The 23,566-nt window shown below is 46.2% G+C and overlaps 1 protein-coding gene across 9 annotated transcripts in view; it reads left to right on the plus strand.

Annotated features, from left to right (window-relative positions):
* The first annotated feature begins 8,822 nt into the window (after positions 1–8,822).
* Positions 8,823–23,566, plus strand: part of PLD1 (phospholipase D1) — a 72,656-nt gene continuing 57,912 nt past the window's right edge. For 3 of the 9 annotated variants that reach the window (XM_014254404.2, XM_014254408.2, XM_014254407.2), the window contains exon 1: positions 19,865–19,995. The gene's annotated coding sequence lies outside the window, so the exon portion shown is untranslated. Of the gene's footprint in view, positions 9,052–9,466; positions 9,694–10,310; positions 10,389–12,649; positions 12,765–17,686; positions 17,897–19,864; positions 19,996–20,656; positions 20,730–21,806; positions 21,910–23,566 lie in introns of those variants that run through there. The other 6 variants (XM_088061313.1, XM_088061311.1, XM_088061314.1 and 3 more) reach the window with 6 other exon arrangements.

Genomic DNA, 23,566 nt, shown 5'->3' on the forward strand with positions numbered 1-23,566 from the left:
TCTTCCCTTTCAGCTGCAGAAAGCCCATCCTGTGATTTCTGAATTGCTCTTTAACCTGCCTCCCCAGGAGGAGAGACTGCTTCCCAGGGCAGAGAGACAGGACTTGCTGACAGCAGCTGAGGTGGCTGTTCCCAGCACTGACCTGCCCATCCCAGCCAGCACAAATCCAGCCTCTGCAGGACAGGGATGTGTCCTCTGTGGGACAGTTACTATCGGTGTAATGTGTGTGTAAGAAGTTGACTTAGAAGGAATAGGCTGGTAGTTTGAGATCAAATGAATCATACCCCTAATGCTGTTGGTGCCTTTCATTGACCCAAATCTGAAAGATGAGGGCTCTGAGACCCTTGAGAGATGCTTTGAAGGTGGGAGGTCACTCTGAGGATCTTCCCCTGGGCACGAGGTAAGGCCTTTGCTTTTAGAGGGATTAGAGCAGGGCACCTCCCATCACCAGAGCACTGTTTCTGCCACAGCAAATATTTTGATTACAAGAGCCAAAGCCATTGTGTACTTTATCATCTTCAATCTTATCCTCAAACTCATTTCAGGCCCACCAGCCAGGGTGACACTGGGCACAGCCACGTGCCCCAGAGCGTATCCTGTTTCTCCTAAAGCACACTGGGATGGGATGATTGTGCTTCAGGCCAAGCCTGTGTGCACAGCGGAGGCACCTCAGGCTGCTGACATGACAATGTCTCCTCTGCATGCTGGGGAAGGCAGGGTGGCAAATCTAGAAGGAATTTTGTAATTAAACTCACACTTCTGAAGATCCCTTTGTACCAAGTTGACCCCATCAGGAGGAATCCAGCACTGAGCTGATTTATAGAGGGCTGTGTGGAGTGTGTTTATTCAAATAACACCAGCCCCCTTTACCAAGCACTGTTTTATTTCTAGTTAAATTAAAACACAATTAGCAGGGCTTGCAATTTTCTTAAATGTGCCTGAACTTCAATGACATTAACGCTAATATCTGTTCAGTGTGCAAGTCAGTAAAGTGACACGTGGAAAATTGCACTTTCTTGACTCAGCAATGCAGCTTGGAGGATGACTTCATGCCCCTGAATGAGAGGATCAGCATGCCAGATGTACTTGGTGCCTGACCCCTTTACAGGCTCTGAAAGATCACACATCACTTTAAAATGTCATTTGATGCATGCAGGAGGAAGAAAGAGAGTCTGATCTCGCTTCGTGTTACTGAGCTGCTGTTTAATTTTGTTAGGGTGGTGTGAATGTCTTAATAACATAAAACAGAGCTCTGATCTCTGGTCTAGCTGTGTGTTTCCAATAGACACCCTGATGCCTTTTTCAGGGCCAGAGTGGGTAATAATCTGTATTTTCTTGCTATTAATTATAAGGCTGTATTTCATTCTGATTTTAAACAAGCCTCTCAGCGTAGCTGACAAGCTTGAAGTCCTCACTTCCAGTCAGGCATTGAATTCTGCTGAATTGTTTTTTCTTGAGGCACATTTGTTGCTTTTGAGTGTAGAATTAATACCTTTTAAAATTGTGATTGTGTTTCTAAGCCACAAAAGTCAGGTGGTAGTCAGCCTTTCCTGCTCTTGGCCCCGTTCTGTGTGATAGACTTGAATGTCCTTTCTTTTTCCTTGTCTAACTGCTCCCTCCCAAAATCCTGCTGAAGAGAATCCAGAGAGTGATCCAGGTCTCTGTAATAATCACGTTCCCATAGCAAATTCTATAACAGAATTTTGTACACTTCTATTTTTTCTTCTCCTCCAGTGCATTCCACGCACCTACACAGTCACGCTAATTAGATCACGTAATAAACTTAAACGTGGCAAAAAATCTGCTCACAGGGGGTTGCAAGACAGCTGGACTTGGAAAACAGCCAGTCATTAATTTTGTTTTGTTTGAGAAAATCTAAAGGACATTATCTTACTGAAGATGAAGCAAACTTCATGTAGTAGGAGCTGTAATCTAAGTAGACAAATTATTTCATTTAAATAGTCCACAGTGGATCTTGATGTAAAGGTTTGTTTATATGAAAAACCAAATCTGTGAGAGTTTAACAAAGTCATTAAAAATTAAACTAAAAAAACCTAAACTAATGTTAAGTTATACTTGGTTAGTTTAGTTAAATATAAGTACTCAAAACTAAGTGAATGCTCATCCATAATGGATACCTACAGAAGAGCTAAGTAGCAAGAACTCAACTTTGAGCTCAGGTGTCTTTTAAATAAAAAGAGGTGTCTGCATGAGATATGCACCTCAATCAATTTTATTTTTTTTTAATAGATTGTCCTAGTGCATAATACAGTAATCCCTGCATTGTGGAGAAATACTGGAGGGTAAAAGCAGGGCCTGCTCTAAGACACCACTTACAGTGGCAACTTTACACTTGCACACTCATTTCTAGGGAAGGGAATAACTTTCAGTGCTCTGTCAGTTTGACAGCAGTGATTACTGGTAAAGGGATCAGCTCCGAAGTAGAAATCACTTCCTTAATTTCAGTTTAGATGGTAAAAGTTTTGTCAATTGTTGTGCTGAATCACATTTAAATCTGTAGCTTTATTGAGCTGGTGCTTAAGTAGGATCCCAGTGATTCTCCTGATGCTCCAGGCAGGATGGGAGCGCCTCTGCAGAGCTAACCCAGGCAGTGTCATGGAGCTGACACTGTAGGGAACACAGGGGAAAAGGAGCTGGGGCCAGGCAGTGGTGTCACGGTCCAGGAAACACTTAATTTCTTCAAAATAACATTAACAAAGCATGCAATAACTTCCAGCTATATTCCTGATCGACACTAGATGTTGCTGTGCTGCTACTCATATAAACTATACATTAACAAGGTTTTTAAATGGTATTTACTGCAATTTCCTCCTTGCTGTTTCTGTTAGTTGTTATATCCTGACGCTATGTGCTGGGGAAGTGGTTACTTTAATTTACTTTTCCTTTGAAGTTTCAACTTTATTTGGATAATATCAAGTTTATAATTCCCCCTCGAATGCACATGTAAAACTTTACAAGAAAAAGAGACTCTTCAAATGGTAACATGAAGCAACTCCTATATGAATGTCAAATATTTACTTAACTCTGCTTCTGGATTCTTTGCAATCCAAGGGGAATGACATTGTTAACCAGACGATTCCGGGAACAGACTGACAGCTGCAAGGCCATGGAGGGAAGTTTGTTTATAAGGGGACAAAAAAAATATAAAAAATAATCTAAAAAAAATGTTTAGTCCTGCTGGGTTTCAGGCTTTCTACTCCCACGTGTTTGAGTGGGAGAAAGGACAAATCTTAGGACGTTGATTTCCCCATGGCAACAGAAAACGGAAATTACTTTAACCCCATCTAGTGACAGATGACTCATTGCTCAGCCTGCTGCTATTTTCCAAGCACTAAAACAATACAGCTGCGAAGAAAAGGCCAGCCTGTATTATCTCATAGGCTGAGCACCAGGCTCGTGGGAGAGGGCAGTTCTCTGGCTGCCTTTCTGTCGAATAAAGGCAGAGCTGGAGCCTTTTGGCTGTTCTTTTACTGTGTAAAGCAAACGTGCCAGGGTGCCTTCCATCCCTGAGCTGCAGGAAGGCAAACCCAGGGTGTCCCCAGGATGGAGGTGATGCAGTGTGGGATGAGGTGCTGGTGGGTGTCCTATTGCTTGGTCCTGCTCACTCTGGATATCATGGAATGGTTTGGGTTGAAAGGGATCCTAAAGATCATTTTCTTCCAACCATAGCCAGGGACAATTTCCACTAGACCAGGCTGCTCCAAGCTTCCTCCAACCTGTTCCTGGAGACTTCCAGGGATGGGGCAGCCACAGCTCCTCTGGGCAACCTGTGCCTCGCCACCCTCACAAAGAATCCTTTTCTGATCTATTGTTTAAGTCTCTCCCCTTTCAGTTTAAAACCATTCCCCCTTGTCCCATCTTGCACCCAGGGATCTGACAGGACATTGCCGTGCTTTCAGTTTAAATACGAGAATGACTCGTTCCCAAATGCAGCCTGGTGAGGGGACAGCAGGGATGAGCAGGGTTTCCACGCCCCTGAGTACCAAAAAGCTAGCTGATGGCAGAAGTGCATTCTGTATTGCTGGGGAAGTCAACAAATTCCCTAAGAGGATATTGTAATAGGAATATTCATCTTTGAAAGCTTATTATGGGTGAAAGGTTGGTGTCTTCTCTTCTTGCTGGTTTTCCCAAATCCTAGTAAGGATGCTGTAAGGCTCAGAAGTGAGGCTGCTAAGGCTTACTGAGACTAAGGTTCGTTTTGTGCATAAGATATTACACTGTTATATGGGGAAGGTATAATGCTACCCCTGAGATGACAGACTGAATAAATGGTCAGTTAACATCACTTTATTCACCACAAACTGGGATCAGACGTCACAGTATTAGGAAATACAGGATTCCATGAAAACTGCATGGTGGGATGGTGTCATGGGATATGTGAATCATTTTTTTCTGGGAAAGACAAGCTGAACTGCTGGTACAATAGCTGAGTCTTTACTCAGTCTTGTCATTTATATGCTGGTATGATTACCTTTCTCTTTCTAATAGCAGAAAATCAGGTCCACAAGGTTCTGTTTGGACAGCATAATTAACGGAAAGAATAGCTTCATTACCAGGTTGTTCTGGAAACCAGAATCTGCCTTAGCGGTACAAAGATTATCTTCCTGCAGGAATCAACACATACCAGTGTGAACTGCCGCCTAAACCCAGGCCTTGAATGAGGGCTCCAGCAGCACTCTGCTATCTGCTTATTATCTGGGAACACCCTGGGGTTGGCTACAGCTGTCCCAAAAACCTCATGTCAACAGCAGCTGGAGCAGGCTGCTCAGGCCAGCGCTGATTACTGGAGAATGACAGAGTTCTGTCCGGGAAGTGCTGTGGGGCTGTGAGGTGTTATCTTATTCTGATAAGGTTTTCTTACAGTTCTGCTCAGTGCTCTCCTACAACACAAAATGTCCCCTCCCAAAAACTGCAAGAGCCCTGTGAAACTGCCAGCTGTAGGGAAGGAGAAGCAGAGATGGCCACATCTTACTCTTGAAACAGAAATTATGACTGTTCCTGTTTAAACTTATAGCAGCCTAGTAGAGCCAGAGAAAGATGTGGGAAATCAGATTTAATTCCACCTTTTGAGACTCCATCCATCATCATTCTGGTTTAGAAGCCCATGAGTTTGACACTGAACATAATGACTGTTCCTTTCAGAGAAGAAAACAATTGCCAAAATGTCCATGTAGAAAATGAGAATAACAGTTCTAATATAGGTTTTTGTGCTTTAGCGTTCTCTCCACTTCTTTACCTAGAAAATTGCCATATTACCTGGAAAAAAGTATTTTTGTATTTTGCTGCTTGAGGGGGAAAGAGCTAATTAAATTTGTAAAAGTGGAAAATAATGTTAAGAGGTCTTTGTAGGCCTGTGGTTCTGACTGCTGGTGTCAGCTTTACTGCCAATATGTGCAGATGGTAATGAATGAGCTACCATCAAGCTTCCTTTATTGTCCTAGGGCCTCACTCAGCTCATAAATGTCTTCACTGGTTATTATTGCCAGTTATTTAGTGTTCAGCTGGTGAGTGCAGCACTCCCATTGATGCTGCACCCCAAACCACCAGAGCAGGATAAGTAATGGCAGTTTTTCAACCAAGCCCTGTAACCCAGCTCAGAGAGGCTGCAGAGGATGTGCTGCAGCAGCCACACGTGAGCCAACGTCAGCACCGAAACCAAGCCCTCCCCAGCTGAGTTGTTTGTACATAAATGACTTTCTAGCAACAGCCTGGGCCCGTGGGACATGTAGAGCAGTGAGGCAAGGCCAGGCACAGCCCCAAGAGGGACACTGTGCAAAGCTGCTGGCTGTGCAAGTGGGTTTGAGAGGGGTGATGGAAGGTGGTGGATCTCCCAGTGGGCTCCAGGACTTTTGGGTAATGTATTTAGCCTTTCCACAGAACACGCTGTGCAGAATTTTGCATAGCCAGAGGACAGCATTTCTTCTCACAAACAAGGACATAATAGTCTTTTCCAGAATAAGAATATAAATTACTTTCCCTGTAACAGCATTTGAAGCTGTGGGCAAGCAGTGTTCGCTCTCTGATTTACCAGCCTGACGCCCGTGCTGGGTTCAGATCTTCAGCTCTTCAGTCCTCCATAGAAACACTTCCTTTGCCTCTTTCAGCCTGCAAACACTGTGGTGGCTTCTGGAAACCACAAACAACTGCTGTGCACTTTCCTTCAGTAATTCTTCTTTCATACCAATGGGTTCTTCTTGCAGCTGTAGCCGTGTTTCTGCCCTGCCTTGCACCTCATCCCCAGGCAAAAGCAGCAGGAAGAGCAGCTCTTCTCCTCTGCCAGGCTGGTGCAGATCGGGGTCCAAACCTTCCATCTCCATTTTGCAAACCTACTTTCTTCAAGTCTGGCAGAATATTTTCATGTCTGTTAAGCCTTAAGGGCTCAGCTGGGCCTGGCTCTCTGGCCAGCCAATGCTCTCTCCTCAAGCAGCCTTCAAACCTCCCATGGAACCCCAAGGCTACTTTCCTTATGACTAGAGATTCCAAGAAATACCACCCATTTCCAATTCTCACCATGGCAGGAAGAGTTTCTTTCTTGGTATCTAATTCTCCTTAACATGTTCAAGTTTTCCTACTGGAGCTTGCTAATTTCCAAGCAGAGTTGCCTATAAAAATTTCTCTCAATTTCAACACATTTTCCCTTGCACTGGGGCTATGGAAACAGCTGCAGGTTGCCAACTATCCTGGCTCACCTTCCCAGGAAGGCTGCAAATTTGTGTTTCCTGGGACTACAATTCCCAGAAGACAATTTCTCTTCCCCCAAACCAGGAACCAAGGCTTGCTGGGTCTGTTGCACCTTTCGAAAGGCTTCCTCCTCCCATGAGAGAGGAAGGGATGAGCATTCCTGCAGCCAGCTGGGACCAGGAGGGAGTGTAGCAGGGGGCAGAGCATCCTTCTCAGCACAGCTCCTAGCCAGTCACAGCTCTGTGCAGAGTTAGGGGAGAGCATCAGAGGGCACTGCTTCCACTTTCATAGAACTACAACATCCCAAGCAAAAGTGGTGATTAAAGGGCTGGCTGGTGTTAAATTGTTTTTGGGACTGCATGAGAATGTTAGAAATGCCCTCCTCAGCTGTGTGTCTCCAATGAAGTAATATTTCAGCACAAAATCCTCCTCTGTAGCCTCTGATCAGACACGTTTGTGGTTCCTGCTGGAGTGGTGATGCCCAACACCCCACTGGCTTCCTCCTCGCAGGGGAACAGTCTTAGGAAAAAAATTTAAAGGAAGGACTCAACTCATGGCCCTAAGCAATCTCCATACTGTCCCATGTGATGCGACTCAGTGCTGTACTTGGTCACTTAACTACTCTTAGTCTTCCTGATTAAAACCAGCCTTTGCCCAGACTATCATTGTGTGAATCCATCAGCAGAGTCATTAATAGTGGTACAACCCTATTTGAAAGGGGGGCTGTAATCTCCTGAGGGAATCCCTGGGTTTTTTGCAATCAGAAGGCAAAGGTGTTCCTTTTACAACATCCTTCTAAAGTCTGCTTTTCAAAAGATTGAAAGCTCACGACTTTGGAGTCACAAGGAGCCTCCCAAAAATCAGCAGGATGTGTCACTGGCAGGTTAGAAGGTCCCAGGCTGGTGTTTGCAGTGCAGAAAGGCCAGGCTGGGTTTTCAGCAAGCCAGAGGGGTTGGGTAATGAGCGGCATCATGTGTACAGTGCTTTAAAAATGCAGCAGGATTTGGGGTGAAAACATGAAAAAGTCAGCTGTGGTGTTTCACAAGGATGCTTCTCCCTGTGTGCACAAGGCAGGATGACTCAGCTGCTCACTGATAGCAAGTTTGCCTTAACAAATACTGACCTTCAAACAGTCACTATGTATTATCACTAATATAAATACCAACCTGAATACAATAAACCTAACCCTCGCCTTTTTTTTCCTCCACTACTCTGTTTCCAGGAGGTTTTTCACTTAGATCTCTCCCAGGGGATCTCAGCATCCCTTTTCATCCTTTCTAGAGCTTAAGGAGAGCTTTGCTGTACAGGTTCAGCCCATCAAAAGAAAAAGGCAATGGAAAAGAAAAGCCATTCAGAATAAAGATGAGACAACATTCCCAACACCTAGATTGAAACATTTCTGGAGAGTTTATAAGAAATATCCCCATTAGCCACCTGTCTGCATAAAAATCAGTATTTGGACACCTAAATATGCCACAGCTGTCTTGCTCAGTGATCGTGGAGTGTGCTCCTTCCTCAGTTTGATCCTAGGAAGCCTCCTGGCACTGTCTGTGTCCTGTGGGAGTAGATGCTGTGAGCACCTGGCTCCCCTGGGACCAGACAGCCACCAGGCAGCAGAAGAAAGGCAGAGCCATCCTGTCAAGATATTTTAGCAAACTGGAAACACCCCAGTGGTTTCATACCACAGGAGCACACTGTACCTTGGGCTGGGTGTTCTGAGCCAGCACTTGCAATGCTGAAGCACCTTTCCCTTAGCCCTCACTGTGCAGTCCCTTGCTTGCCTGCACTTTTAAAGCAGTGTGAGTGTCCTCACAGCACAGATCTACCAAAAATGATGAAGAATGGCTGGCCAAGGTCCTACCTTTGACTTGTTTTATGAAAACTGCAGGAGATTTTTCCTTTCCATTTAGTAAGCTTAGATGTAGGAATATTATATATTTTTTTTTCTCCGAAATAAAAAGTCACTTCTTCCTACATTTAAAACAATAAGAATTGAACTACTTGTTATAAAAGAAGAAAAAGGTCATGATCCACTTGCTGTTTGGTCCCTCCATGTGTCTGGTCACACCAGAGTGACGTCGGAAAGAGGAAGCGCCTCAGAGCTGGACCTGCGCCAGGCCATCCCACACTGCTGCTGGTGTCTCCTCACCCTCTTATCTCTCCTCCTCACCCACTCGTGGGGTATCTGCAGCCCAGAGCAGCAGTGCTGCCTCCAAAGTCCTCTCTGAAGGCTTCCAGAGACAGCTGTGTCCACAGCTCAGTGCTGGGATCTCAGAGTTTCCCATGGATTAATGCCCGAGCAGAGCATTCGCATCATTCCCGGAGGCTTTGCAGGGAATTCAGATCCAGGTAAGTGCTGGCTGGTCGGAGCAGGAGTTTGCCAAGGCTGGGTACTCGTTGATGGCATGGTTAATTTTGGAATTCCACAGACAGCAGGAGAAAGTGAAGTTGTCCTCTGCCTCAGTGGCTTGATTTCATTCCTGACTCCAAAGTGTAGTTTTGCTTTAAATGGGGGAGGAACAGTGCTGCCAGGAGATAAGGGTGTTTGGATCTGGGATGGGCAGTTTGCTCAAGGCAGCCCTTGGTTTATTAAGTCAATACAGAACACTGCTATGCAGCTCTGAATCACACCCAGCAGCAGCCTCCACATCCCCAAACCAGCCTGGAGATGTTTGGTTATGGGGAGAACCCAAAGATTTGGGAACAGGCATCCTCAGAAGCAGCTTTTCAGTTACACATTAATGCAAATTCCATGTCAATGCAGGTCATTTGCATAAGGACCTGCTTGGAGAGATGCCAGGAATTGGTGTGACCCCCAAATAAATGCCAGCCCCTTTATGAGCACAGAAACCTCTGGTGTCCTCAGCTGGAAACTGTGGAGCAGATGCCAACCAAACCCCTCCAATTCATGTCATCTACCTACATGCAGGAGAGCCAGAAAATTCCAGCAGTGACCTTCCTCTGGCCTCTCTGAAATAATCTGGTATCCAGGTATGCATTAGGGACTGACAGAAAGTTAAAAACCGAAGACTGTTAGTAAAGTAAAAGCTAAGCGTGCCATTTCTGGGTGTGCTGCTGTTACCAGCTGCTGTACGTGATCCTGACAATTAAATTGCTGAAGAACCGGTTCTGGGTCAGGTTCGTGCTCCCTCAGTAAGTGTGACAGAGGGTAAAATGGGGGATCTGGCACTCCAGGGCCACTTTCATTTTAAAATTTAATAAAGACTATCACCTCTGAGGCTGTGTGCTACTGGCTGCTCAGTTTTTGTTGTGCATGTATTTGTTAATAATTGTCAGAAATCGACAGGGCAACACCAATTGGCAGCTAAGGGGGTGCAAAAACTGGGGGAAATGCAAAAATGTCAAAAATTGTGAATTCTTTAACTTTTCCCTCTGCTTAAAGAGAAGCTGATGGGTTAGCTGGGCAAATGGGCATTTCACTCACGTTGGGAATCGCCCTTCTGCTCCACACCTGGTCAGAGCCCCACCTGTGCCCAGTTACTGCCTTCAGAAAAGCTTCCACGTGAAAGCGACTCATCCTGTGCTGTACACTTGGGTGTTTTTATCTGCCGAGCATGCTGGGATTTGAAATGCTCTGCTCTTCCCAGATTTATGGATGGAATTAGAGGAAGGTGAGGATTTGCCCCCAGCTGTGCTCTTGTGAAGGCTCTGCGGCTCCTGTGCTGGTGAGTACAAACAGAAATTATTGACTGGACTCTGCTGGGGCTTCATGTGTCAGGTTTTGTCTTTCTTTAATTGTTTTGTGGTTTTTATTTTTCACTTGTTCTTCCTTTTTCCGTTTTCACCCTATGGCAAAGTCTAGTTTTACATGTTTTACTTGAACTGTGAAAAATAACTGGAAGTTGGGGGAAAAAAAAGAAGAATAGAGAATTATGCTACTGGTTTTAGTGGAGGGCCTGAGCAAGCTGGGAGCAGAGTGCAGGGAACTGGGACTGATGGCAGCGCTGAGTTTGGTCTAACCTCTGAAGAGGCAGTGCTCAGCGTTTCTGATCACCTATTTTGCATGTGTGCTTGGTAAATAGGAAAATGACATTTTTGAGACTAGCTTTATGCTTCCTGATGGATTTTCAGCAGGAAAAATAAAACCTTTCTTCATGGGCTTTGTGTTGGGGGGTGGGATCTGTTTCATCTCATGTTCCCCTTCCCTGTGTTGTGTGGTGCCATGGCACGTCCAGTGGGTTTTTCCAGCCCATGGTGTGTTAAAAGTTTCATGACTCATTCAACCCCCTTTTTTTTTTTTTCCTATTGTAATCCATCCAATGGGCCACCACATAAAAATCCTCTTTCTGTGGCCTCCCTGCCCCTGGGCTCCCAGTGAGACAGTGGCAGTCAGGATGGTGGCTGGAGGGGACAGAGCTGTCCTGGCTGCTGGAACCCACAGCCCCAGCACTGGGACTTCAGCAGAAGCACTCACTGCTGAGCATGTGAAAGAGCAAGGTCTGGGAGCTGCCTCTGGCTCTCCAAGCTCCTCTGAGTGAGTCAGCTTCTGATTCCCAGGAGTCACAAGCTGGGGGGATACTAGAGCAACAATAATCATTGGTAACACACTGGCTTTCCATCGCCAGCAGGACTGAGTGCAGTTTTTGAACAAAATTTTGAACAGGAAAGTTTTGAAAGTTGTAACACAGCTCAGATAAAGAAGAAAACAAGTGAAAGCTGCATTATTGATCTGTGGGTGAGACATAGCTGTCTCAGCAGGCCTGTAGGCGAATTTTGAGCATTTAAGAGCAGAAGCAACTTATTTTGTTTGACCATCTCTCTACCAGATGCAGTTGCAGTTTGTCCAGATATTTGTAAATGATAATGAGAATAAACTATTCTGATCATGTAGTCTGACCTGCAGTGTCAGGCAAACCACAGGATTTATGGTTTCCTTGAACCAGTGTAGCCTTTGGAAGGAAAAAACCTCCTGTCTTTAATGAAAGCATTTTTAATGACGATGATTTTACTTTACCTGATGAAGGACTGGTTTAGTGTTCAGATTTGTGTCAAATTCAGCATTGCCTGGTTCAGATTCTGACATTCAGGTGACATCCAAGAAAGCATTTTCACTTTGCAAAAGTAACTTCTCAACAGTATGAACAAGGATGCGAGGAACCAGGAAAGTGGCATGCAAAGAAGCTCATTTCTGTGATAATAAAATATTAAAGCGATGAGCTAATTCTGAGTATTTTAACAGTGTGAGGGAACAAAGCTAGAGTTTAAATGAAAACATTCAAAACTAATACTCCCACTACTTATAGGCACATGTAAGCTGACAGATTGTTTTAGATGCAGAGTGTAACTGGAATACACAGAGCTAGTACCAAGCAAAAATAAGACTACAGGGGAAAATGCAGCTATAGAAAGATATGCGTGTTATAGAAAGAGATTTTGTTATGCCTTCTCTGTATGGGATCCTGAGTCAGAGCAGCAATGACGAAATAAAAGTTGTTTACTAAAGCTGGCAAGGAAAATAAATGTACAGCAGAAAGAATATGGAATATGGTGAAAGAAGCAAACAGTAGCTCTGAGGGTGAGGGTTGAAGCATTCCTGGGGCTCGAGCAGTGAGGATCCGGGTCTGCAGAGGAGCCCTGGTGCAGCAGGAGGGGTGATGTGGTGCTGCCTGCCAGTGATGAGAGGCAAAAAAAACAGAGCTGAAAAGGCATCAGATGAGCCTGTGGCAGGCTGTGATGGTGCACAGGAGAGTTTGCTGCTCTTTTGAGGATTAAAAAGTCACTGTGGGGACTGTTAGCAGGTGGCTTCTTTGCCTGATGCCCATTAAATAAGTGAAATTTTCAGATGTTGACTGATGTGGTACCACCCACACTGGATGCCGATGGGCACAGCCCCGATCTCAGCAGGGCAGGAAGTGCCCGAAGTGCTCACATTACAGGAAGCTAAAAATCCTTCAGCCTTGTGCCTAAGATTATTTCTTTCCTCAAGGAAAATCCTGCATCCCAAAGTAATCCGTGAGGGGGTGTCTCAAGGTTTTTGTGAAAGAGGAGCTGTTCCCTCACAATAACACAAGGAAAAGCCCTGATGAGCATCACCCAGCACGGTGAGTGGGGTATGTCTGGTGCAGGCTGATTCACAAGAACAGAGTTTTGACATTGCTGAAAGACAAAAAAAAAAAAGTGGTGCATGCTGATGGCTGTCACAGGAAAGACTCGCTCCTTTCAGCGCCTTGGTGCTGCAAAATACACTTTTTACAAGACAAAGGTCTTTTCTCAGGAGTTTGAATGGCTGTTTTTAGCTATTGACAAGCCTGGAGTTAGTAAAATAGACAAGTATTTCTTTTATGTAAAGTGATAAATATAAATGTCCTATGATAAATAGTCAATGGAATATAATAAGTTCTTACACAAGTAAATGTGTTTAATTTTATTCCCAGGCAGCAGTGACAAAGGGATGTTGCACTCAATGTCTTGCAGTGATAGAGTTTCAGTAGTGAGAGGAAATGAGATCTTGTTTCTGAAAGGGGAGAGAGAGAAAGGCCTTGTGAATGAAGAACAAATCTGAAAGGTGCTGCTTCTTGCCTCTGTTTCTACTCTAATATCTGTGCAGAGAATAACAGTGGAAGCTGCAGCTGGAAAGGGCACTAGGGGTCACCCCTGTCTTATCTATGTCATCTGGATTTAATTCTGAACTAAGATAAATAACATGACAGAAAACAAAGACAGGCTATTCTGATTTATTTTTCTTTTCTTTTTTTTTTTCTTTTTTTTTTTTTTTTTAATTGTGTGGGCCAGACAGCTTGCATTTCATTTCTTCGTTTTCCCCTCCTGCCTGCCTTCTGTCTGTCTCTCCTTTAAAACAAAGCCCCAGGAAGCCAGTGGGTTGCAGCCAGGGAGGATGCTATAGATGCAGGAGACTTGCATCAAAATGCCCTCTGTGTGCCTCCCATTTATTTAGAGCAAAGGTCAGGCAAATCACAAACACTAAGTCAGTCGGGCAGAATCACAGAGCAGCCTTGGCATGTTCCTGCAAGAACCACAGAGCAAACTGATTGCAGCCATGAATGGCTCCCTTGTAGCCCAGAGTAACTCCTGACACGTTTTGCTCTGCCTGCCCAAAAATCCCGTGCCTAAAGATCTTTCTCTCCCCTTTACTTTCCCCCCAACCAGAAAAGTGTCCCTGACTTCTCATGCAACTGCACCCGATACCTGCATTTGGAGGATTTGGTGTCTGGGCTATGAAGAGAATTGCAAATTCTCTTCTCAGAGACTCTTTTTGACCTTGTGTCTAGGAAGCAACCACTGCTGTCAGCTGAGTCTGCCATCTGAGTGTTGGAATTGTGCATTTTAAGGTGTGATGCAAGATGTCAAGGGAGGAAAAAGTATTTCTTTATGGAGACAGATGATTTTTCTCTAGACAGACAGGCTTTCAGGCACACAAGATGTGATGAAGAGGCTGCACCCCCTACCAGCCTGCTTTTTTTAGCTCTGGTTATTGATGTTGCAAGATGTAGATCCCCTTTTCTCTGCAGATAAATTATGGTAAATTGTGGTGGGTTTTGTTGCACGATGTGGTGAATGTTGAAAGCTCACGACAACTTCAGAACTGACCTGTCAATTTATTGAAAGAATCAACTGCCAGGAGCTGGGAAACTACAAAGACAGAATTTCTGTCTTGGAAAGTCCCTTTCCTGCAGATTGCTGGAGACAGGAAGAGCTGCAGAGAAGCTTCCCCATAACCATGCCCCACTTGCATGCTCCTTCCTTGTAAGCACCAGGTATAATTCCCTTGGGATGACATGCTGGGGTTGGGTGATGTTTTGCCTGCCCAGCCACATGAGAACAGAGACACACGTTCTTGGATCATCAGAGGGATGATAAATCTGCTGGGAGCACGTTACTGTAGGGGCTGTTTCCAGAGCAGTACGAGGGCAAATCCAGACTCAGGGCTCAAGCAGCTGGCAGCACACATGGGACACCTCTGTCCCTGTCACTGGCTCCTGCCAGCTCCAGGCCTGGCCATCAGCTGCCCCTTAGCTCAGAGCTGGCTCAGTGTCAGTTCAGGTATCCGTGGGCTGCAGCAAAACTATCACCCAAAAGTGGGGGAGTGCTCCGGCTCCCTATTTCAGGCTTTTATGTAACATCCAGCTTATATAAGCCTTTGTCTGTTAACAAAATGGGTGGAGTGTGTCTCGCTCGGATTCCTCGCTAAAGAAACGCTCATTCCTTAACGCTTACTCAAGTGCTCATTACATACTTGAAGAATAATTTACTTAGTTCCTTTCCTGTTACTAATAATAGCATGGCAACTTGACAAACTGTTATGGACAAATGATAAAACATGTAATTCTCCATTCAATTAACTGCACCTTGGAATAAATGAGAAGCAGTGCTGTTGCGGTAGGTGAGGGGAAACTGAGCCATACCCCAGAGGTACTTAATGGGAAAATAAGGCATTCCCGTGAGGCAGAGAGGGTGGAAGAATAAGGCATACCCCAAACCCTGACCCTGGGCTGTGTATTGCTTTCTTCTTGCTGCCTCCTGGCCCGAGACAGTTTTAGGGTGCTGGCAGAGGAGGAAGGATGTTCTGGCCTTGCCAGGATGGTTTGGGCTGCAGGATGTGCCTGGGGACACAGCGTTGGTAGCACTATCCTCATCTTCAGGGTTCCACCCAGCATTGTTTCCCAGGTGGAGGGAAAAGGGAGGGGTGGGCAGGCAGCAGCACAACACTCTGCAGCCCATGTCCTCATCCCAAAGCTGATTTGCACCCCAGGGAAGTCCCACTGGTCTCTGTATTAATCTTTGCAGATCTGGAGTTCTGTCCTCCAGCAGGAAAATGTGGGTTGTATCCTGCTGTGTGGGAATGGTAAGGCATTAAAAGCTGTCCGACAACCAGAGCCTGTGATAGAGAAGACCATGTAAATTGTGTTCAGAGGGACTTGTTGAGCTCACTCAAACCTAACATTCACGTTCCTGCAGGGCTTTAAATAGACAGTGTGTCTGAGCTCAACACCATACGGAGCTGGTTTGCACTCTCTCCTTCCTCCAGATCCTGTGCTTCATCTACTGACGTGCTTGGCATTCCTTGAAGTTTTGTGAATTGCTGCAAAAAAAAAAAAAAAGCAACCTCCCAGCCTCCCATTTTATTTTATTTTCCCCCTTCTTTTTCCCCCTTAAAGCCTTGCCTTTCCCTGCAGCCCTGGCCCTATCCCTCCTCAGCTGCTCAGGGCAGCTGCCACACGGTGGCATCCAGGTATCTGTGGAACGATGTACCAGTGAGGAAAAGGGCGGGACAGCTTGGATTCGGGCATTTCCTGCTCAAAAGCAAGTTTGTGATACAAGAAAAATGTATTATTTTAGTTCTGAGGCGCATTTCTGTCCCCTGAGGCTCTGAAGGGGTGATACAGAGGGGAGACGCGCTGCTGCCAGGAAAATCAAGCTAGACGTGGTATCTCATGTGTTATTCAATATATTTTTTCTTCTCCTTTTTTTTATTTTTTTAAGGGTTTTAAATTTTTTTTTTCATTTACCACTTTCATCCACACCCCCTCTTGCCGAGAGAAGGAAAAAAGTCCCAACCAAACCCAAACAACAAGGGCATTGTTTGTGTTTCCATGGGAATTCTGTGAGAGGAGAAGGGCGTGAAAGAAAACTGAAATATTCTGGCCAAATCTGATAAGGTTTGGATCCTGAGCAGCCCCCGGGGTTGTCTTGGAGCAACTAAAGTCCAGGGGTCCTGCTGTCACCTGACTGTGCAGGGGGGTTGCTGCTGTGTCATGGGAGGTATTTACACTGCTGTGGAATTTTGCCAGAAAAAGCATTTTATATGGGAGAAGACAAGACTACAACTCCCAGGAGGCCCTGTGGCCGAGTCAGGCACTGGTTGCTGAAGTGCCTTTCAAAAAACTTCTTTCCCTGCCTGTTCCTTCAGAGTTAGGAGGACAATAGTGGTCCTTGAAGGAAAGAGGAGGAAAAAAAGTACTTGACAATGTGATTTCTACAAGCAACCCTGCCTTTTCCTTTTGGAATACTGGTCTTATGGGATAAAACAATAAAAAACTTGGGGTTTGTTTTTATTTTGGTTTTGCTTTGGCGGTTTTTTTGGTGTTTTTTTTTCGTGTGTGTGTATATGTGCTGACCCACACTTGGTGTCAGGGAGCCCCTGCATGGCTAAAGGGGAACTATAAGAAGGAAAAAGGCCTTTTCAATGCCTGCAGATATGGAGGACACTTCAGATCCACCCTGGCATTTGATGGTTATTTTTTCATTTTTCCATCTTTGGTGTGTATGTTGCTGTGAACAGTGTTAGAAGTACTGGGCTGGGGAACAGCCCATTATTGGTGACAATATGAATAACACAGGGCTGGGGTTTGTACTGGTGTAGCTGGGCTCATTTAACAAAGGAAAAGCAAATGGCTGATAAAAAAATCTCGATGTGTAAAACCCTCTATTTAGGTGACACCTGTGATCAACATGTCTGACAGATTCCTGATGTGGCTCTGCTGAGATCCTTCCTGCCCTCCAACCCATTGGCAAAACTGCTTTTTGCCACGGAGGGAGACTGTTTTTCAGGTTGTGAAAAAATGGTTTGAGAGGTCTGGAGAAGGTGATGCTTCTCTGTGCTGTAACACGTTCACTCCTGCCTTAGTTTGGCATTTATTTTCCCCCCTTTTTCCCCCCTTAAAGCCTTTTCTTGTTTGGCATTTCTCTAGTGTCCTGCAGCTCTCTGGTCCTCCCCCTTCTCCCTGTGTTGTGATGTCAAGTGGTGACCGAGATTGAAGACAATGTCCTTATTTTAAACGAATGCCTGTTTCTTTTCCTGTATTATCTTTCAGCAGGTGGATTGGGTTTGGTGTGCAGCAGCACAGGCTTTTAGTTTGCCAAGAGCCCTTCTGCAGATGTCTCTACATGCCTCATGTGGCCCCACTTCATTGGGCATGGAAGTGAAATTTTTTAGAGTGAAGAAAAAAATATGAAGTACAACTAAATAATAACAATAGCTAATATCAGTACCTTGGGTTTACAGACTGCAGTCACCTCAATCCCTGTCAATGAGAGCACTGTTTGCACCAGAGTTTCACCTTAAATAAGAAAACTTCAGACCCCTGTGATGACATCAGACATCCTTTGAGGGATATGAGGAAGTTCCTGAAGATTGAAAAGAAGGTGGGAGAGAACCAAAGAAACTCCTGACAGATAATACTGTGCTTCTTCAGAGATCAAGATATTTTCAAGGGTATGTGCCAAGTATCCACTTCATGAACTGCCTCTGGGACAGGGAAGGTTCTGGGAAGTGTAGAAAACCACTAATGGGACATGGGCACAGACAGTGGTGTTTCTGCTGGGAGAGATGGTAACTGTGTATGTGGAGAACCTGCTCTGTTGTGGTGCTGCAGAGGGGGATTTGTGCAAAATAGAGGCCAAAATGCTCACTTACACTGTCTGCTCTCTTCTACTGGTCTAGCCCTGCTCACTGCCAACATAAACCTACAGCAGAGAGATTAAATACAAATTAAATGAGCTAAGGTTTATGGATTTGGAAAGATTTGCCAAATTTTTGACCAAAGTCATGGAGGGGATGAGCACTGAAATGGACTCTGAGCAGGAGGGAAGGGGTTTGTCTGCAGAGAAAGTTTATTTCTCTGTCTGATATGCCCCTGCTCTGCATCAACACACGTGGAGAGGTGTGCAGAGATCCTCTGCAGCCCACTGGCCTCCAGGGAGCTGGGGGTGAACAGAGGTGTGTCCAGAGAAGATGGCAGAGATTGGGCATCCTGGGAAGGAGGGTGCCCTGAGGGATGCTCCCCGTGCTCTCTCTCCATTCATTCCTATTCCATATGTTTAGCATGAGAGCTCTCTGCAGTGTGGGGTAATGTGCCTGTCTGGAACACAGCTCTGCCCACACTTTGGGGTGGAAATGGCATGATATAGGGTAACTCTGACTATTTCCCATTGCCCTGCACTGTTCCACCCCGGTTTCCTCTCTTGCTTTGTTCCTATGCTTTTTCCTTGCTCATGCAGCCAGCACTGCTGAGCCACCTTGACTCACAGCTCTCCACAGATGCCGAATGGGGCAGTGCGTGAGCCCAACCCTGGGAGCCGAAGGAAACCGTGTTGCAATGTTATTGGGAACCCACCTTAGATTTCCAAGTTTGATTTTAGGTGTGTAGCACATCACTCACACTGGCTTTGTTAAGGTGTTGGTAAGCCAGGTCACAGTAAACCCAATGTAAATGAGCTGAGCCAAGGTGTTACAGGTGTGCCCATAAACAAGGCAGGTGCGTTCTGGTGGAGGATGTGATGCTTCAATATTGCCCTGCCAGAGTAGGGGACAGAGGCTGCCTCTGAACCAGCAGTAATCAAAGTTGTGTTATTTATTACATCTACATCTGAGGACTGTGGTTGAGTTCTTCATCATTTAAAGAAATAAAAAATAAAGTCATTTAAGGGAGAAAAATATCCCAATAACCATGTTGAAGTCTTGCTGTAGATACTGAAGTGCAATCACTGAGTTCCCTGGAAGAAATCACCAAAATCTCACTGTACAGCCGCAGCAGTGAGAGCTGCAGTGCTGCAGACAGATTTTGGGCGTTTCACCAGCACTCACGGCTGGGTTATCGCTGAAACCTACTGAGAATTTTACTTATCCACGTGTCAGTTCAGTGCTTCTGCAAAGCACAAAAATTTTCTCTCTCGCTAAAAAAATCTGCTTCTTTGCATATTAAAAAGGGCATATGGGAACTAACATGGGAAATGCAGCATGTGCAGGGGAGGACGGCTCGGATCCAAACAGCACCGGACTGTAACTATTGGGCTGTCTTATGCTAAAAAAACCAAAAAGCATCGCATTTAATAATTGTTAATTTTCACAGGCTTTTTCAATCTGTTTCCGTGGCCGAACGCAGTTTCTCGGTTACGGCGGGGAGCCTTGGCTTCTCCTTCCCGGAGCGTCCGGGCACGAAAGGGAGAACCGTGCTCCCTCTCGGAGCACGCAGGAATCTCAAATCCCCTTCCCGCGCTGCAAAGTTGGGCTGAAATAACCGAGCCCGTCCTCAGTCGCTCCCTCTCGTTCCCCCACGGCGCCCACCCCGTCCCTGCCCTGGGCCGTGTCCCGGGAGCGGCCGCGGTGCCCTCAGGGGGCGGGCGCGGGGCGGGCCCGGGGCCGGGCCTGGGCAGCGCGCCCGAGCTCAGCGGGCGGGGCCGGCTGTAGGGAGGCTCCTTGGGCTGCTCCGGGCTGCTCCTCCGGCTGCTGCCCCGCGAGGGGGACGGGACCCGGCTGGCTCTGGCTCTGGCTCTGACGGCACCATGGGGCACCCGCGGCCGCGGGGGCCGGAGGTGGGGGCGGGCGAGGGCGGCCGCGGGGGTGCCCCGGAGTGGGCGCCCGGCCCGGGGCACGGCGGTGACTTCAGCGCAGAGCTTCTGTTGTCAAGTGAATGCCCTGTCCGGGCGCTTTGCTGGGGCACGCTTTGCCGCGGGGAGGTGTTTGTCGCCTGTCGGACACACTCGGGATGGTTTGCGCGTATTTTGTGCTGTGGAATGGGTGGGTTTGGGTCAGTGCGGTCCTGCCTTGTGGCCAGCGCGGGCGGCTGGGTTTGGGAAACTCGGCGATGTGGTGAACTTCAGTGTCCCCGGCACTGGTGAAGCCGTGACCCTGCCACGTCCCTTCCGCACCCGCTGTTTTTGGGCTGTGGGAAAACCCTGGGAGTTACTCAGCGTGCTGACACAACCCGTTCTGCCGAGCTGCCGGGTGGGTTTCTTGCAATGAAAGCCTTTTCTGCCTGTTGCTGGTTTTCTTTATTTGGCGTGGTGCTCTCTAGAAATCTTCAGCCCCAAGGTGCCTCTGGTCTGAGCTGGACCGTGGCTCATGTCAGTGCAGCTCCATTGGCTTTGGAAGCTTTCCCCCGGGCTCTCTCACACAGAAGGACAATGCCCATTGTGTGCCCAGGTCTGCGTGTTCCCCACATCCCTCCTTTCAGTAAATCTGCACGATGCCTCCAGTGAGGCTGCTTGGGGACAGGCATCGGCATTTGGTGGATGAAGCTCTGCTGATTTCACACTGGTGGAAGATGGTAAGTGTGGATGTCATGGCGAGGCCGGTGTGCCCATGGCTGCTGGGACAGAAGCTCCCTGTTTGCGTACGGCGTTGTGTTTGGAGGTGCCTGTGTTTGCATCTTGAAGAGTGGGAGCTCTCTTTCGAGTGTCTTTAACCGCTCAAGAATTCGTGTTTTCCCTCCCGTGCCACCTCTACCATTTGATAAGTGTGAGCTCATGGCAGAGGCTCGCAGGTAACCAAGGAACTTAATTTCCAGCCACCTCACGATGCTCACAGGAGTGTTAGCCCTGTAGCTTGGGTCTCATGGCCAGATCCTACCCAGCTTAGCCAGAAGTTGGAAAGCTCTGAGTTTGAGTCTGTGGGATACCCTTCCTTTGCTGCTTGAGAGCCCTTTTCTCAGGATCACCGTTACCTGTGATGCTGAGCACTCCCTGGCACTGCTGGGGTCCCCGATCTGGGCGCAGAGGACTGGCGTGGGATGGCAGCAGCCAGTCCCCACTGTGCACCTGTCCTGCCTTTGCCTGCGGCTGGAAGATGCCCTTCTGTCCATGAGGTAGCACTAAGCTTGTAAAATCAGATTTTTTTGCAGTGGGGAAGAGTGCCTGGGCTCCCCCAGGGCTGGGGGTCCAGCACAGGGGCGATCTCCCATGGTGTCCCCATCGCCCATCTTGGTGTGGGCTGTTCTGGCTGGGGACACTGAGCCTTGGATCTGCCATCCCTCTGGAGAGGAGGCCAGCCCCAGGCTTGGTCAGAGCTCCCTGTTGGACAGGGCCAAGGTCAGATCCCTCTGAAAAGACCTGCTGAAATTTACAGAGATTGCTGCAGACTGTGCTTCAGCCGATTGAATGAAAGTTTATTGAGACTTACAGCGATTGAATTTGGCTTTGCTAAGATTTAACTTTCCTAAGTAGAGAAGATTGAAGGGTTTCACTTAAATACTCATTAGTGTTTTTAGTTTTATCTTGATATATAACATTATCCTTTTCAGGATTATTGAAAATTAGTGTTGAGGCTCTGATCTTACTGGAAAAGACTTAATTAATTCACTTTTCCTGGAGGCCGCTCCTGCCACAAAAAATGCTGTTGTTGACAGGTGTCTCCTGAGGTCTCACAGCTGAGGAAGAGTGTGCTGGTATCAGAATTGCAGCTTCTTTAAAATGCTGAAGATGCTGTTTCACATGCGTGTAAATGAAATTGTAAGTACTAGGTAGGTGATAGTTGTGAAATTAATCTTTCACAAAGCAAGCTGCAATCTCTTGCCTCTCCTAGAAATTTTTACTACTCTTTACAGTAACAAAGTGTAAAGGGTTGTGTCATTTTGACATTGTTATTCCTGTAATTTAGAAAGTGCTCTTTAGACTGCAGGTGTGTTTGTGGTGGAGGAAGGATGTTTTAAGGGAGCGGGTCTTATCTCCAGCAGTGATTTGAGCAATCTCTTACGTGATTAAGGGAAAGTTCAGCCAGCTGAACTTGGGTTTTACATTATTCCTTCTCTGAAAATGGATTTAAAGCAGGTTATCAAAACTTCAGGGAAAGAAATTTCAGGGGAATGCACTTAAATGCTGGCATTACCACAAGTGTTATTTCCTTGAAATAACATAATAAGGAAGATATCAGTTACTAATGTTCATAGAGGCTTCTAGTTTTATCTTCTCTCTGTCTGTATGCAGTGAATACATCAAAGGAGAAACTCAGTGTCTGAAATTGCTGGGGTTTTGTGGGAAGCCATTGTGCTCTGTGAGGAGCAGCACCTTTCTGATGCTTTTGCTGCAAACAGGTGGTTCCTTAATTTCATGTTGGAACAGCTATTTTGCAGCAAGTGATTTAAAATAATAATGATAATAGATCTTTAGTAAGAATCAGCATTAGCCAGTGACCCTAAATCTGTGTATAACAGAGCTGAAGAAGCAATTTGATTTTCTTCTGGAGTGTCTGATGTCAGTAGGCACTTGGTCTTGGCTAAGGGTGAGGAAGGAGGGCGAGAGCAAACCTTTACATGCCTTTTTCCTTCTATTGTCTGACTGGCAATTATTTGATGATGTGTTTTTAACTTGCTCTCACATGCCCTGTACACTGGAAACTCCTACAGGGACTGAAATTTGGTCATAATCATTTGCCTGACAGGAGCTGCGACTGTGTCTTTTTTGCCTTTCCTTCACAAAACCTTGGCCATCCTTTTTTTGGTTCCTTTTGCCAAAATAAGGGCTTTTTCAGTCCATATTTAGGTGCTGCTTGCCATGCTTTTTCTGCCCTCTGAGAGGTGGGATGTGTGTGCAGCTTGTGTGTAGCCTGGCTTCTTTGCATCCACCTATGCAGGGTGGGCAGCTCTGCTGAGCTGTAGGATAGAGATAGATATATAGTGACAACTCAATTTTTTGTTTGTTCTAGGTATATAAGTAAGTTTTTAACAGATATTTAGCCAGATGCACCTGCCCTGTCCCTCAATTCCATGGATTTGTGATCATCTGATATATGTACATACATACCAGCTCTGCATGTACAGACACCCTGGAAGGTAGAAAGTGGTGGAAGGACTGATGGAAAAAGCTCCATTTGCCAGATTTTATTACAAAATATTTGCCATGTTGCTCCCTCATCTGCTTGGCGCCAGATGTCCAGGGTGGCACAGGGCAGTCATGGTCCTTTTGATGGGACACTCACCCTTACCTTGGCTTCTGTGCAGGGGGCAAACAAACAGGAGTGAAATGTGGATTTGAAGATAGTGAATTTTATATTTATATATATTTTTGCTTTTGGAATTCAGAGTTTTCTCTGTTTCCATGCAGTAGCAGTGGGAGGTATCGCCGGGGGCATCGTGTGCCGTCGCCACTGCCCCGAGCACTTCGCACATCC

This window comes from Pseudopodoces humilis, chromosome 11 (genome assembly GCF_049639895.1).
Source record: "Pseudopodoces humilis isolate 2021_Gansu_Grassland_sample_001 chromosome 11, ASM4963989v1, whole genome shotgun sequence".
NCBI classification, from domain to species: Eukaryota; Metazoa; Chordata; class Aves; order Passeriformes; family Paridae; genus Pseudopodoces; species Pseudopodoces humilis.